A 15,421-nucleotide genomic window follows, 5' to 3' on the forward strand; every position below is an offset into this window, starting at 1 on the left:
TACTTTAGCTTAAGTAAAAAAGTGTAATCAGTACTTCTACTTTTACCAGAGTATTTTTAAGCATAAGTATCTGTACTTCTACTTAAGTGAAGGATGTGTAGCACAGTAGTTTGCATCATATTTTTCAGTATTGCAACTATACTACAAGTTAACTTAGCTATACTGTTTATATTTCTAGCTCTCAAAAGGCGTGGACACATTTTAGCAGCTAACCTTATTGTGTATGCATTTGGAACAATATAAAAATATACACCTGCGTTTAAAAACAAAACAACAAAAATAAAATGAACAGCAAAAAAATAAACCCACCCATTTATGTTTGTAATTGTTCTTAAAAAAAAAAAAAAAAAAAAAAAAAAAAGGTGAGGTCAGGCTTTAAATAGTTAGTATTATTGTGCTGTAAATATGTATTAAGCTTCACATCAAGGGCCAAGTACTCGACTTAACTGAACACTAAATTACTATGCTAGTGACTTAAAAATAACATGAACATTTGTTATACAGTATATGTGCTATATGAAAGGGGAAAAAGCCGAACTGGTTGGCAAGTAAACATGGTAATGCTGTTTTTGGACTTGTTTCAACTGCAAAAACAACTGCCAAAATACAGACAGCACACATAGCAAATTGGAAGTGTTAAATTGACACTCTCAGTGTTGAAATTAACATTTTTTCAGTGTTTATATAGGTCCACACTAGAGCGAGTTAAACTAACACTTTAAATAGTGTTACTTTTTAACACTTTTATAGAGTTAAAACAACACTTTAAGTGTTAATTAATAACACTATTATTGTGTTTTTCCCCTCATTTACACTGTTAGTGTTGAAATTACACTAGAAGTGTCAATACCTTTAACACCAAGGGAGTTATTTCTACACTTTATATGGTGTTCATACAAACCCTAATTTGTGCAATGACAATGCAATAACAGCCAACATGTTGTATTAGTTTGATCCTTTATTTTCAACAATGACACGTCTTAGACAAAACACTTAAAAGAAAGATAAAAATTCACCATCATAACACCCATGCAAACTCTACAGATGAAAAGACATGTACGACTTCAAAATGCTGGCTGTTAGATATACTCTTACCTCTCAACTAAATACATGATGCACTGAAAAATGTTGCAATACCTTTACTCTTGGTAACTCACTGGTATGACCAGCATCAATGTTTGTAGAGCGTAGCAGGAAGATAAAGACATTGACAAGGACCTACTGAAACAACAGGTTGAGCACAAAGTGGACTTAGAGTTCGATAGCACTCAGGGTGGTGGCTCCGTCAGAAGGGATGAGGTGCTTGTTCGACCACATAGAATAAGCTGATCGTGCCCTTGATCCTTCTCAATACCAGTAGGTATGGCTGGTGGTCCTCCATCTGACTGAGATGGCCTATAATACTGGTGCAGGTCCAGGACTGTAAACAGCAAAAACAAAAATTAGATTAGACAAAGAAAGAGAGGTTTACCATATCTGATGTTTCAGTTGATAAATATTTATATATGAATAAAAAGCCTAAATTCAATCTGTTTATCATAGAAAGTGATCAAGTCTCTTCAGAAAATATAGAATAAACCACTCAATTGACATGGATTAGTTTTACAATCTCTTTATGAACTTTCTGAAGCATCATAATGGTATTTGCCAATAAAGAGACAAATCTCTCTGATTTCATAAAAATAATTACATATGTGTTTTTAAGATGAACAAAAGTCTTATTTGTTAGGAATGACATGAGGGTGAGTACATGACTACTTTGATTTCAGTAAATTAACCTTATCATCAAAACAAAAAACAAACTTTGCAACAGTATCGAGTTTTACCTTATGGAAGTGTCTGTCTCATCCTAATTTTCTTCATCATCACTGGACTGTTTTTCCAGGGTATCTTGGACAATCTGATTAAACATGACAATAATACAGGTGACAACTTAAGACTAGTAAAATGATGGAATGGAAATGATTACACAGACATATCAAATGCTGACAAAAACATGCATACATACCCATTTGCCTTGAAAAGCTATTGCTGGCCGATGCTTATTGATTTTGCCTCAGCTGAAGCGAATGAAAGAATGAGCACTTGTGCTGAGGTTTGAGAATCTTGTGGGTGACTAGGAGAGAAAAGCAAAGCAATTTGATGATTTATGTCTGTCAAGGCTTAATTCATACAGACCTACAGATAAATCGTTTACACTATCATATTATGAAAGCCTTAAAAAAAAAAAAATGTATAAACACGTCACACATTTAAGTATTAATATATTTACCATCAGGTATGCCAGCAGAAACTATTTCTTTTGAACAACTTAAATGTAGATGCCTTCAATTTGTGTCCTATTCCACATTGGTATCTGGGTCTTTTAACTGAAAAGTAATTTTAACAAATACAGACCTCATTTATTTTGAAACCTGGAAACAAGCCCTGTGGACGTTTTAGTATCAGCTTAAACATGGTTGCTATATGTCTGGTTTTAATTAGTCAGTTTCTAAGCAGTGGCATTTCTCAAGCATTGAGAAAAACTTGGAATGCACGATCGTTAAGCAGTTCCACAAATTTCTTCCCCAAGTCTAAAATAATGTTGCATGTGCAAACTAATCAGCATTAACTCCTCTTAACTTACCTCTCTTTGCAAGCGGGCCTCTGACTCGTGACGGTGGTCTGCCGCCGCGCTGTCTAAACACAAATAATGTTAGCACTCTGATGTTATAGAATTTGCAATATTATACTAAATGTTGAAAAATGTAAACTTAATATAAAAATTGATAGAATTAAATGGTTAAAAATATATTATACCTGTGTTTGACCATCTCCACTCCTCACGGTCATCCGCGATTAATCAAAACGGAAATAATGTGCAAGGACCGGGAATAGGATCAACGCATCACCAGTGTCAATTATATTAACTCGCTGTAATAGCACTGACTCTGAACACTGACTCACAAGTGTTCATGTCGTTCAAATCAACACCAGAATCAACACTTTTCAACACTGGAAAATTAACACCATAAAAACAACTCTATACAACACTGGAAATTTTGCTGTGCATTACATGTCCTACCAGAGACAGTATTATACTGGACCAGTGTTACAGCACAATAAATGATGCAAAGATTGCCAGCTTTGGGGCTCTCTGGACACTATCTAGTTTATCTCATACTGACATGCAAGCAGAAATCAGCTAAACCTGTTATAATTAACACGAAATGAACGAGCTGCCGGACCCGCGGTCCGGACGTGGACCGCACCCAGACGGCTGTGGGCCAGGATGCCGGGCCGAATTACCCGCCCCAAGAAGTGCCGTGGCCAAAGTGGACGAAGCCGCTAAGAGAAGCCGCTGCCCCTCGTGCTGCAGACCTTGGCGGGGAGCGAATGCGGCCGCCAGACTCCGCCCCTTACTTGGACCCCTCCCTTCTGAACACTGCCCCTCCTTCACAGAACCCCTGCACGTCGAGGACACCAGATCCCCTATTTATTTTGGACACTTTTATTTCCCCTTTTGGACACTTTTGTTTACTTTATTGTTTAATAAACAATGTGTCTGTCGTTTTGCTCCTCCCGCCACAATATATACAATATATATATATAATGTGCCAAAAAATTAGAATATCGAGGGAAAGTCCATTTATTTCAATAATTTGTTTCAAATAGTGAAACTTGTATGTTATATTAGTTCACTACACACAAAGTGAAATATTTCAAGCCTTTATTTGTTTCAGTTTTGATGATTATGGATTAAAGACAAAAAAAAACAAATCCAGTATTTCACAAAATTAGAATATTTCATGTGACCAATAAAAAAAGGATCTTAAACACATGTTGGCCTTCTGAAAAGTGTGTTAATGTACTGTATTATGTCCTCAGTAGTTTGTTGGGCCTCCTTTTGCACTAATTACAACATCAAGGCGGCGTGGCATGGAGGCGATCAGCCTTTGACACAGCTGAGGTGTTACGGTAGCCCAAGTTGCTTTGATATTGGCCTTCAGCTCGTCTGCATTTTGGGATCTCTGTTCCCTCATCTTCCTTTTGACAATACCCCATAGATTTTCAATGGGGTTTAAGTCAGGCGAGTTTGCCGGCCAATCAAGTACAGCTATTCCATGGCTATTAAACCAGGTACTGGTAGTTTTGGCTTTGTGGGCAGCTGCCAAATCCTGCTGGAAAATAAAATCATCATCCCCAAAAAGCTTGTCGGCAGCAAAAAGCATGAAGTGCTCTAAAATTTCCTGGTAGACAGCTGCGTTGACTGATAAAAGACAATGGACCCACACCAGCAGATGACATGGCTCCCCAAACCATCACTGACTGTGGAAACTTCACACTGGACTTTAAGCAGCTTGACTTTTGTGCCTCTCCGGTCTTCCTGCAGACTCTGGGACCTTGATTTCCAAATGAAATGCAAATTGTGCTTTCATCTGAAAACAGGACTTGGGACCACTGGGCAACAGACCAGTGCTTTTTCTCCTTAGACCAGCACAGACACTTCTGACGTTGTTTTTGGTTCAGGAGAGGCTTTACGCATGGAATTCTACAGCTGTAGCCCATGTCTTGCAGACGTCTGTATGTGGTGGTTCTTGATGCACTGACACCAGCCTCAGTCCAGTCCTTATGAAGCTCCCCCCAGATTTCTGAACCGCCCTTGCTTGACAATCCTCTCAAGGCTGCGGTCATCCCTGTCACTTGTGCACCTTTTCCGGCCACATTTTTCCCTTCCTCTTAACACTCTGTTAATATACTTCGATACTGCGCTCTGTGAGCATCCAGCTTCTTTTGCAATTGCCTTTTGAGACTTTTCCTCCTTATGGAGGGTGTCAGTGATGGTCTTCTGCACAACCATCAAGTCAGCAGTCTTCCCCATGATTCTGAAGCCTACTAAGCCAGACTGAGACAATTTAAAGGCTGAGGAAACCTTTGCAGGTGTTTTGCGTTAATTAGCTGACTAGATTGGGACACAGGGAGCCTACAATGTTGAACTTTGTCATGATATTCTAATTTTGTGAAATACTGGATTTGTTTTTTGTTTTTTTATCTTTAATCCATAATCATTAAAATTGAAACAAATAAAGGCTTGAAATATTTCACTTGGTGTGTAGTGAACTAATACAAGTTTCACTTTTTAAAACAAATTATTGAAATAAATGGACTTTCCCTAGATATTCAAATTTTTTGGCACATATCTGTATATACATACATATATATATATATATATATATACATACATACATACATACATACATACACATGCACACACACACACACACACACGGTTTAGAGAATGGGGTTTAGTAGAATTTTTTTCAGGTTTCTTTGATGAATAGAAAGTACAGAACAGCATTTACCTGAAATAGAAATATTTCTATTCATCAAATAATCCTGAAAAAAGGTACTTAAGTGTTTTAAATATTGATAATAATAATGATACAGTTTTTCTCAATTGCTTTGGCACATTTTTCGAAAGCCTTAACACTCTCTAAACTGTTTGCAGGAACTTCAGAACTGTATTGCATGTCTGCAAAATGTAGTTACTCACCTAAAACATTTCATTCATGCTTCAAAACCTAGTTATCGTGTCAGTAATTTGGCCAAGGCCACCAAAATATAAAGTATTTTTGTCATCGTGTGAGCCACACTGGTCAGAATGTTTAGTTGTTTTTTCAGCATGACAGTCAACCATGGAAATTAAGGTTTTATACAAAAATCTCGTATTTGTTGAGAAGAGTCAATAGTATGCAGAAAAAAAAAAGTATATGGACATTTGCATTTATACAGTACATTTATTTTTGTACGAATGTATTACATGTAAAGTAAAATCTTGCTTGTCCAGTTACTGTACATTTTCATATTTCTTATGTTACCACAAATACACAAAAATAACAAATAACATCCATGAAAAAAAATTATTCTTGGTGGCCATCCTGTCACTCTTGTTGGTCAGGCCAAAGATTTTCATCAGCGTCACATCTGATGTTTTCCATTGCCATGCACCGGGAAAAAAAAATCTCCTTGAATGCCGCACCCGTCCCCTGCAATGATCAGCTGTGATGTCCTCACATGCAGCATTCATGGCATCCAACAGAGACATCTGATCGTGTGGTCTATGATCATATACTTTCCACCTCCATGCTGAAAAAACTCTTCTATTGGATTTAGGAATGGAGAGTATGGTGGAAGGAACTCCACTGTTATCCTTTCATGTGCAGAAAACCAGTCCCTAACAATGTTGGTTCGGTGGAAGCTGACATTATCCCAGACAAGAACATAATTAGGCAAATTTGGTCTAACTAAACCTCTTTCTTGTTCTGGAATCAGGTCTCTGTAAAGTGTGTTTATGAAAGGCCAGAAGAAGTTGGGTATTATAGGGCCCAATGTGTGGAATATGTGTGCTCACACCATTCTCTGAAATGGCAGCACACATTGTAATATTGGCCCCACTGTTGTGTCCACTTACTAAAAAAAAGAAAGCATTGTTCAGTTCACAGAGACTGTTCGTTAATCCTGATGCATGCCTGATTGTGTTGTGTGATTGTTTAGTCCTGCCTAGAGTGGTGGGTTAAGGAAGTACAGAGTAACAGTAAACAGTCTGATGTTCGCAAAATCTCCGGTGTCATCGCATTCATTTAACAGCACACCCACGTTGGCCTGGTGTGTCAGTTGTGGCTCGGTGTCCAATGAGATTGCGATCACGTCTTCGACCTTTGGACAGATTGAACCCGGCCTCGTCCAGAAAAACAAGAATGTGGGTTGTCTCATGTCCTTCTAACTCCATGATTCTCTACGAAGAAACACAGAAACAAAATGAAGTTTATTTTTATTTTAGAGTTCAGAAAATGTTTTCTCTTCTTATGGGTTTCTAAAACTTCAAGTAATACAGGCATCTTAGAAGTACAGTAAAACTCACTAAATGCACACCAATAGTTTACCTGGACATACTGCTACCGCAGCTCCTTCACTCGTTCACTATTCCTCTCAAATGGCACCTTGTAGAGTTGTTTCATAGTCATATGATGTCTTTTCAAAACGCTGTCCATGGTGGAAATGCTGACAGATTTAATATTTGCAAAGACATCATTGTCATTTATGATTGCACTTTGGATCTCTCTTAGCCTGATGGAATTGTTGGCTATGACTATGTTGCAAATTTCTTGTTCTTGCTGATGGTTAAATACTGCTGCTCTGCCACCAGCGCGAGGTTGTTGTGCGGTTCTATAGAATGTACAAATAGACTTGCATTTACCTTTACAATATTGTTGTTTATAAAAATGCTTTACATACTGTAAAACTTTCTAATTTACTAGGGGTGTGACGAGACACTTATCCCACGAGACGAGAAGAGACACGAGACTGGGTTCACAAGAACGAGACGAGACGAGATTTTTAAACTTTTCTTAAGAAATCTTAAATGAAGAAATATATAGGGAAAATAGTCTTATTCAACTGAAAAAGACAAAAATGCAAAAAAAAAAAAAAAAAAAAAAAAAAAAAATGTAGGTGCACTTTGAACTTTATGAAATTAAACTTCCATTTTAACTTCCAAACTTCCATTTAAATGAATTATATGCAGAAATAAACAACATTTATTGATTTATGACACGCGGTTTTACAATGGAAGAGGCTGGCCGAAGAGTACAAGTGTGGCTCTGATTTCATCAGAGACTCTGACTCTTCTATTTCCACCTCTTCCTCTATTATGTCTTCCTCTAACACCACCACCACGTATTCCAGTTGCTCTTCCACGAGCATGGTTTAAATGGTTGAATGGTTGATTCAAATTGGATTGCAATTAGAGGTCATTTGCCAATTTAGCAGACATTACAAACAGTGTCAATGTCAGATATTTATGGAATATACATGCATGTATACCAATTTTTCAGAATTGAATTGATCGTTTTGAATGTGATGGCTTACACAATAAAAAATGATTGAGAAGTTCTGAAGTGTTTGACAGTTTAAGTGAGAATCGACTCATTGGTTTTGATCAGCAAGCCATATGCAATTAGTTGTTGTGCAAACTGCAGACAATTGTACTTACTGTTTATACACGTGCCAAAGCATTTGCAATTTGCTTAAATCAATAAGAAATTCCAATCTGATGTGAACAAGAAGCTAATTGTTCAGAGATCTGAACTTATTGTTTCGGGGGGAAAAAAAATAATTTGAGAATTGAGCCAAAGCAATTGAGAAAAACTGTAAATATTTATAATAATAATAAATGTTTCCTGAATAGCATACTAGAATAATTTCTGAAGCATCATGCAACACTAAAGACTGAAGTAATGATGTTGTAAATTTAGCTTTTTGTATATATTACAATATATTACAGTTTTAAAATATATTCAACTATAAAGCGGTTATTTTAAATAGTAAAAATATTTTACAGTATTACGGCTTTTGCTGTATTTTGGATCACATAAATGCAGGCTTGGTGAGCAGAAGAGAATTACAAAAAAAAAAAAAAAAAACAACAACAACAACAACAAAAAGACAAAAAAATCCTACTGTTCTAAACTTTTGACTGGTAGTGTATATCAACCATGTGTAGTTGGACAGAAACCAAACATAATTTCGAAAAAAGGTGATTCCAAAGCATATTCAAAGACTTATTCTAAAGCCATGATTGGTTGGTGTTAAGTAAAGCAATGAGTGTTTGCACAAGTGAGGAGTCAGTGTGTGTCACGATATCAGAGGGATGAGACCAGAGGCAGATATTAGGTGCAAACCAAACAGGAGTTTTATTGACAGTGTTGAAGGAATAATGTGCAAGTATAGCTTGAGCAATAGCAATGCTTATCTGCAAGTCCACTGGTGAATTGAGATGGTTTACGAGTCCGAGAAGTAAATACAGCAAAGAGTCTTGGTTGTAGCGAGGAAATTCTGGGGAGAAAAGCGTGGAGAGGTCTGGCGCTAACATCAGGATGTGAACAGTAGACCAGACAGTGTATTGCCAGGGGCTTAAATAGGGCGGGCTGAGTGGGAACAGGTGTTGGCAATCAGTACTCGGGTGAGAGAGAGCGGGTGTGCTGTGACGTCGATTGTGAGGGTGGCTGTGATGAATGCCTGACAGTGTAAAAAAACTGTAAAATGGCATAATAGGAGCACTTTAAAAATATAAATGACTAAGTAAGATCTGGGGGTTCGAACCGACACGCAGTGAATCACACACGGTACTGGAGAGAAAGTGATGTTTTGTTTGTCACTAGTTTCGTGATTTCTACGTTAACTCAAGTCTCGAATCGAGGCTTCATCTGGCACACCCCTTAACACAAGCTCCGATGCCTCGGTTCAAGTGTCACATCACTAGTTAACAGTCATTCAAGATTTAACGATCCAAACTTGCTAACAATCTTGGAGCACAGCTTCAAACAACACATTGTCCCTGAACACCGTAACGACATCTCTCATAAAGGTTTGCAACTTTACAGAGTAAACAATGATCCGAAAATATGTAGCGTCTCGCTAATTAGCACACAGAATACCATTACTAATACTGCCGCCTCACTGGAAGTTGTACCCACGCTCTTTTCTACAGTAGCGCCCCTCAGAAACAGGTGGATATTGCACTCTTATTAGCCAATCAGATTCAAGAACCAGACAGAACTGTTGTATAAATCTATCTATCTATCTATATATATATACAATTGAATTGTCATTGATTGGTAACTCGGCTTGGATCATGTCACAATATAAAGATCAGCATTTATCTGAAATAAAAAGCATTTAGAAGCTTGGAGTTTTTTTTGTTTTTTGTTTTTTTTTTTTCTCCCAAGGAAGGAAATTACAGAAATTAATACTTTTATTTAGCAAAGTTGCTTTAAATTGATTAAAAGTTGATTGACTTGATGATAAAGACATTTATAATGTTACAAATAATTCTAATTCAGATGAATGCTATTCTTCTGAACGTTCTACTCATCAAAGAGACCTGAAAGAGATTCTACTAAGCTGTTTTCAATAATAATAACACATGTTTTTTTGAGCAGCAAATATTAGAATGATTTCTGAATGATCATGTGACCAGAGAAATGATGCTAAAAATTCAACTTTGAAATCACAGGAATAAACTACATTTTAAATATATTCAAATATAAAAATTATTTTAAATAGTAAAAATAATTTGAAATTTTACTGTTTTTACTCTTCTTTGGATCAAATAAATGCAGGCTGTCCAAAAACTTTTGACTGGTTGTGTATTTCTTTTCTTTCATACTATGTAATACAGTATTCACAACCACAAATGCTTACAGTAAAAAAAAAAAAAAAAAATAGTTTCAGTCTTGCTTTCTTGTTTACTCTGAATCTCTGCCAATTACTTTTATTCTTGTACAAAAAAATGCAGAGATGGGAAGTAACTAAGTACAAATACTTTGTTACTGTACTTAAGTAGATTTTTTTCTGGTATCAGTACTTTACTTCACTATTTATCTTTCGGACTACTTTTTACTTTTACTCCTTACATTTTTACACACATATCTGTACTTTCTACTTCTTACATTTTCAAACCAGGCTCGTTACTTTAGTTTTAATCTGCATTTGGTGGATCACCATTCCATTACGAATCTCTAAATCATGAATCGGTTAGTCTGTACTGGCAACGCGATTCGGCTCCTGCGCGCTCTCCGCAGCTCCACCAAACGGTTTCTATCGGAGTAATCAATGCGAGAGACTCGAGAATAGAGTGGATCTGAGAGGCGAAACTATTGACCAGGACTTCAAGTGCAGGTCAGTTTCATCTGTAAACAGGCTACTGTAGTTTTGTCTTTGTTTACTTAGGTAAGTGCTAGCAACTCTTAGCAGTAGCAGCAAGAGGATTAATAATACTGTAAACGAAACGAAAACGAAATTAAATTACAATCACTCAAAATACTGTAGGCAAAAGGACATCATTATTATCTACAGTAAAGTTACAGTGGTAATTTAGCATTTAGCAAACAAATCTTATAAGAGATCGTTTCATAATACGTTTAGAAGGAGCAGATAATAGAGGAGATAATAACACAACCCTTACGGAAATTAAAAACAAACAAACAAAAAAAAAAAACAAGGTTGCTATAGTTAAACCATGGTAACCACAAATTAACCATGATTTTGTTACACTAACCATAGTCTAACCATGAAATTTGTAGTAAAACTTTGGTTGTGAATTAAAACAGATTCTAATCAATCTGCCAAAAAACATGGTTAATTTTGATAAGAGAAAAATATGACTCATGATAAAGCAATAACATGTTCAGAATAAAGATACTGGCATAATGTAATTATTATCGTACTATTTTTGACATTTAGGCAATTTAGAAAACGTAGTATTTAGGTAATTTTACGATAAAACAACACATGGTCATAATGTAATACTTTAAGTTGAACTAAAATAAAGTTATGTTATTGCAAACAGAATACAATGAGGTGGTTGTTTTGCAAGAAGGTGGAGACAGTTGTTCATAACAGCAGATGGCTGATGGGAAAAGTGACGGGTTCAAGAAAATTAGTGGAAAAAAGTAAACACACTAAGTGAGATGCAGAGAGATATCATGGAAAACAAAGAGACTGAAAAGGAAAATGGAAAGGAAGGTGCAGTTCAAGACAGAACCTTTAATTATTTTGCTTAATTATTAGGTTTTATTATGTGTTAAACCTTTTTTAAATGTGATAGCCATACAAAAAATAGGTGGTTTCAGAATTTGTTGTGGGTATATGGGATGGCCTGGATGAGTGTGAGATTTCACTGGCCTGAAATTTTGTCCCAGTCCAGCCCTGTTCGACATGGTGGTTGTTCAGCCTTGATACATTCACTAGCTAACAAAAAAATCCTACTGTTCAAAACATTTGACTGGTAGTGTATATCAACCATGTGTAGTTGGACAGAAACCAAACATAATTTTGAAAAAGGTGATTATTCCAAAGCATTTTCCAAGGCTTATTCTAAAGCCATGATTGGTTGGTGTTAAGTAAAGCAATGAGTGTTTGCACAAGTGAGGAGTTTGTGTGAGGCACTGATGAATTAGTGTGGCATTTTGATTGGTTGTGTTTGAAAAAGGAAATTAAGATAATTCCTATTAGATTTTTGTGTCACATAGAGAATTGTGTGTTGTATTTACAGCAGAGCCACAGATGAAGGATGACGTGCAGGAATAGGTGAGTGACAATCCAGGCGGATGTCTGTGTACTTAGTGCCAGATTCTGGACCCAGTCAATCTGAGACAGCCGTAATTTACCGACACTGCCGTATCCATTCAAACTGGAATCGGTCCATTGCACAGCACGCCAGACTTACGGCGTATTTCCACTACAGCGTCAAAACCACGCTCAGTGTCCCTGGCAATGCTACAACGCTACTGCTTTGGGGCGTGTGACATTTAAGGCAGAGCATGCCTCTGTTTACACCCTGCTCGCGTTTCATCTTCTTATTTTAACGGTTCACAAACCCGCGTGCGTCAAAATCTACTTTTCAAAGCGATTGGTTGACGCCCGACGTTTGTGCTCAAGATCTGCATAAAGTTCAGGAATGCCCCACCTTTTCAACGCTCTCAGCCGCTCTCAACACTTTCTCCATGCCGCTTTCAATCCCATAATGCACCTCAAGAGCGTTTACACTCAGTTTCCATAGGAATGAATGGAAAACACTCTGCTCCGCTCCACTCGCTACGCTGTAGTGGAAATACGCCGTTACCATTTATTTCCACTATAGCGTAGCGAGCTGAGCAGAGCAGTGCATTTTCCATTCATTCCTCACACTCACGGGGTGCATTATGGGATTGAAAGCGGTGCGGAGAAAGCATTGAGAGCGGCTTTTTACCATACATTTCACACGCCCTAAAGCAGTGGCGTTGTAGCATTGCAGGCGGCATTGAGCGTGGTTTTGACGCTGTAGTGGAAATACACTGTTAGGCCCCGATCACACTGAACGCATTTTTGCAGTGAGAGGTGCCTTTTTTTAATTGTTTTCTATTGGCAGTGAGAGTTATGTGCGTTGTTTATGCGCCGCGGCCGCCTCGAGTTTTTGCCGGAGTGTTCTGAGTTCCTGAAGTTAAAAAAAAAAGCAACTCTGAGCGGTAAAGCGCCCAACGTCATCGCGTTTTCTTTCATTGTCCAATCAAATTAATGGAGAGGCGGGCCTTCCATTGTGGTGACGAAAGTTTTACCATTGCGTAAAAAGTCCGGAGACTGCAGTGATGGAGGAGAAACTTTTGGTGTCTATCGCGGGTTACCCGGAGCTGTGTTTTTTTAAGGTTTTTGCTGATATGACAGTTTACTAAACAGCTAAAAAACAAAGATTTTAGAGCGCTCGCGCTATAATCCTTTGATTAGATTGACAAGACGGCTGATTTGATGGTTGCCCAGCAACATAAAAAACCGCAATGCACTGCTCTTTTTTAAAAAGTCACCAGAAAAAGGCAGTGCGGTGCGCCTCTTGTTTTCAGAACTAAAAACGTGTTTGGTGTGATCAGGGCCTTAGCCTGTTCATTAATAACTTGTACTGTTAATTAATATTTCATTTAAAATTTATAACGTTACCTAGCCAAAACGTTTACTTTCATTTTAATTATCTAGATTAGAATACATAAATAACATGACTTAACAAATCTATAAACATCTCATTATCATGAAAGCAATTTTAAAGTCCATTAAAGAACTCAAGTTGATCAAGCTGGTGTGGCCCAGTGGGTAAGTTTCCTCCCCTGTATTTAGAATGACAGCCTGGGTATTTCAGAACTGGGGATTTGTTATATAAAGGCTGCGACCTGGGATGCGTCATTGCTAACTCCGCCCCTTGGTGCGTGCAGGTTTCCACCTACTAGGTATGTTTTTAGCTGTTCGGCTAATATTGCATTAGCTTATCAGTTAATCCTATTTATTTATTGTAGCTGGAATGGGGAGGATTCCGTGGGAGGTCTACCTGAGATTCGCCGAATCGACTCCAGATGAGCTGGACCACCTGAGGGTGCAGTCGCCATTCTCTGGGGAGAGAAAGCTGACGTGAGAGCGCATCAGCTGCACAATACAGCTCCATGTGAACAGTGTGCAGCGATCTGAGCCGCGTCTGACACCAGAGGAGGAGACGGAGGACGAGTTGCGACATGCGACGGGAGCGCAGACCATCCTGTCGGTTGATGTACGCTACCGTTGGAATATTGTCTGTTTGGATTACCATGTGCTTGTTGCGCAACACCGGCAGAGATTGGTGCGTCGAGAAATCGAACTTTGTCGGCGTCACTCATCTGCGCCAGGTTCAGCCAAAGATGGTGCTCCTGGACCACCACTGTGGACATCACCTGCCCAAAGGACCACGCCGTGACTTTCGGCGCCTGGAGAGCGAAGTCAGTTGCCGTGCGCAGCTCCTGCATCAACCTTGGGTCAGGACCACCCTGGTGCAGCTCTTTTAGTGCCTTGGCCTGGTGAACTTGCAGGATGGCCATGGCATGCAAGGCAGAGGCAGCCTGGCCCGCGCTGAAACCCTTGACAGCGAGTGCTGACGACAGCTTACAGGCTTTGGACGGGAGACGGGGACGATTCCTCCAGGTGGCGGCATTTCGCAGGCACAAGTGCACCACAACTGCACACTTCACCTGGGGAACGTCCACGTACCCCCTGGCTGCCCCGTCATCCAGGGTGGTGAGGAGGGAGGAGCTCAGACGCGAACGAGCCGTATAAGGAGCCCGCCACGTCTTAGTCTACAGTTGTTTTTTACAGCTTTGGCATAGACATTACTACATTCAACATATGCATGTGGTATAAGACCAAATATAATAATTCATTTAAATTACTGGATAACTTCATCTCACAACCCTGTTATGATCAAATAAGTAATGGGGTTGAGTGTGACTGGTTGTGATTTTTTGCTCTAAATGGCCACTGCTCTAAATGTAGTGAATAACAGGAGAGCACATGACATGCATGATATTAGGAAAAATATATATTGCTAAAAGATCAAAGATCATTTTAATAAGTAATGTTTTTCTTTATTTAATGTCTTTATTTAATGTAACAGGAGTCTTTAAGCTTGACAATCACAATATCACAATATTAATAAGCTATAGTTATAAAAGAAGGTGGTAACTTGCCTGTGTCTGCTCACAGTGTTGTTCAGAAGACTTATAAGATGCCACTTCCTGTTAATTTTGTCACATAAAGATCACTTCATTATTTTTATTGGGGGGGGGGGATGATTTGTGTAACAGGGTTGAGGAGTTACTGACGTACAGAACTAAGTAATATGATTTCAATGAATAATCATGAATTTACTTAGAAAAAAAAAACATTACCAGCAAAAAAATGCACAGATATTTATGAGAATGACAAAATGTATGGACCTTTTTCTTATTTTATTATTCATATCCCAAGTACACTTTCATAGAAGGCCATGAGGTACATAACAAAATAGGCGGTGTCAACGGAAAAAACAAGATAATTTCTAATATAAAGATAA

At 38.2% G+C, this 15,421-nt stretch overlaps 1 protein-coding gene across 1 annotated transcript in view; it reads right to left on the minus strand.

Moving 5' to 3' along the window:
• The window catches only part of zgc:171509 (trypsin domain-containing protein), a 464,267-nt gene extending 449,191 nt beyond the window's left edge, over nucleotides 1-15,076 (minus strand). The window contains exon 1 of the mRNA XM_051134852.1: nucleotides 15,057-15,076. The gene's annotated coding sequence lies outside the window, so the exon portion shown is untranslated. The remainder of the gene's footprint in view (nucleotides 1-15,056) is intronic.
• Between the last annotated feature and the right edge of the window lie 345 nt (nucleotides 15,077-15,421).

The sequence above is a fragment of the Labeo rohita genome, chromosome 18, assembly GCF_022985175.1.
Source record: "Labeo rohita strain BAU-BD-2019 chromosome 18, IGBB_LRoh.1.0, whole genome shotgun sequence".
Classification (NCBI taxonomy): Eukaryota; Metazoa; Chordata; class Actinopteri; order Cypriniformes; family Cyprinidae; genus Labeo; species Labeo rohita.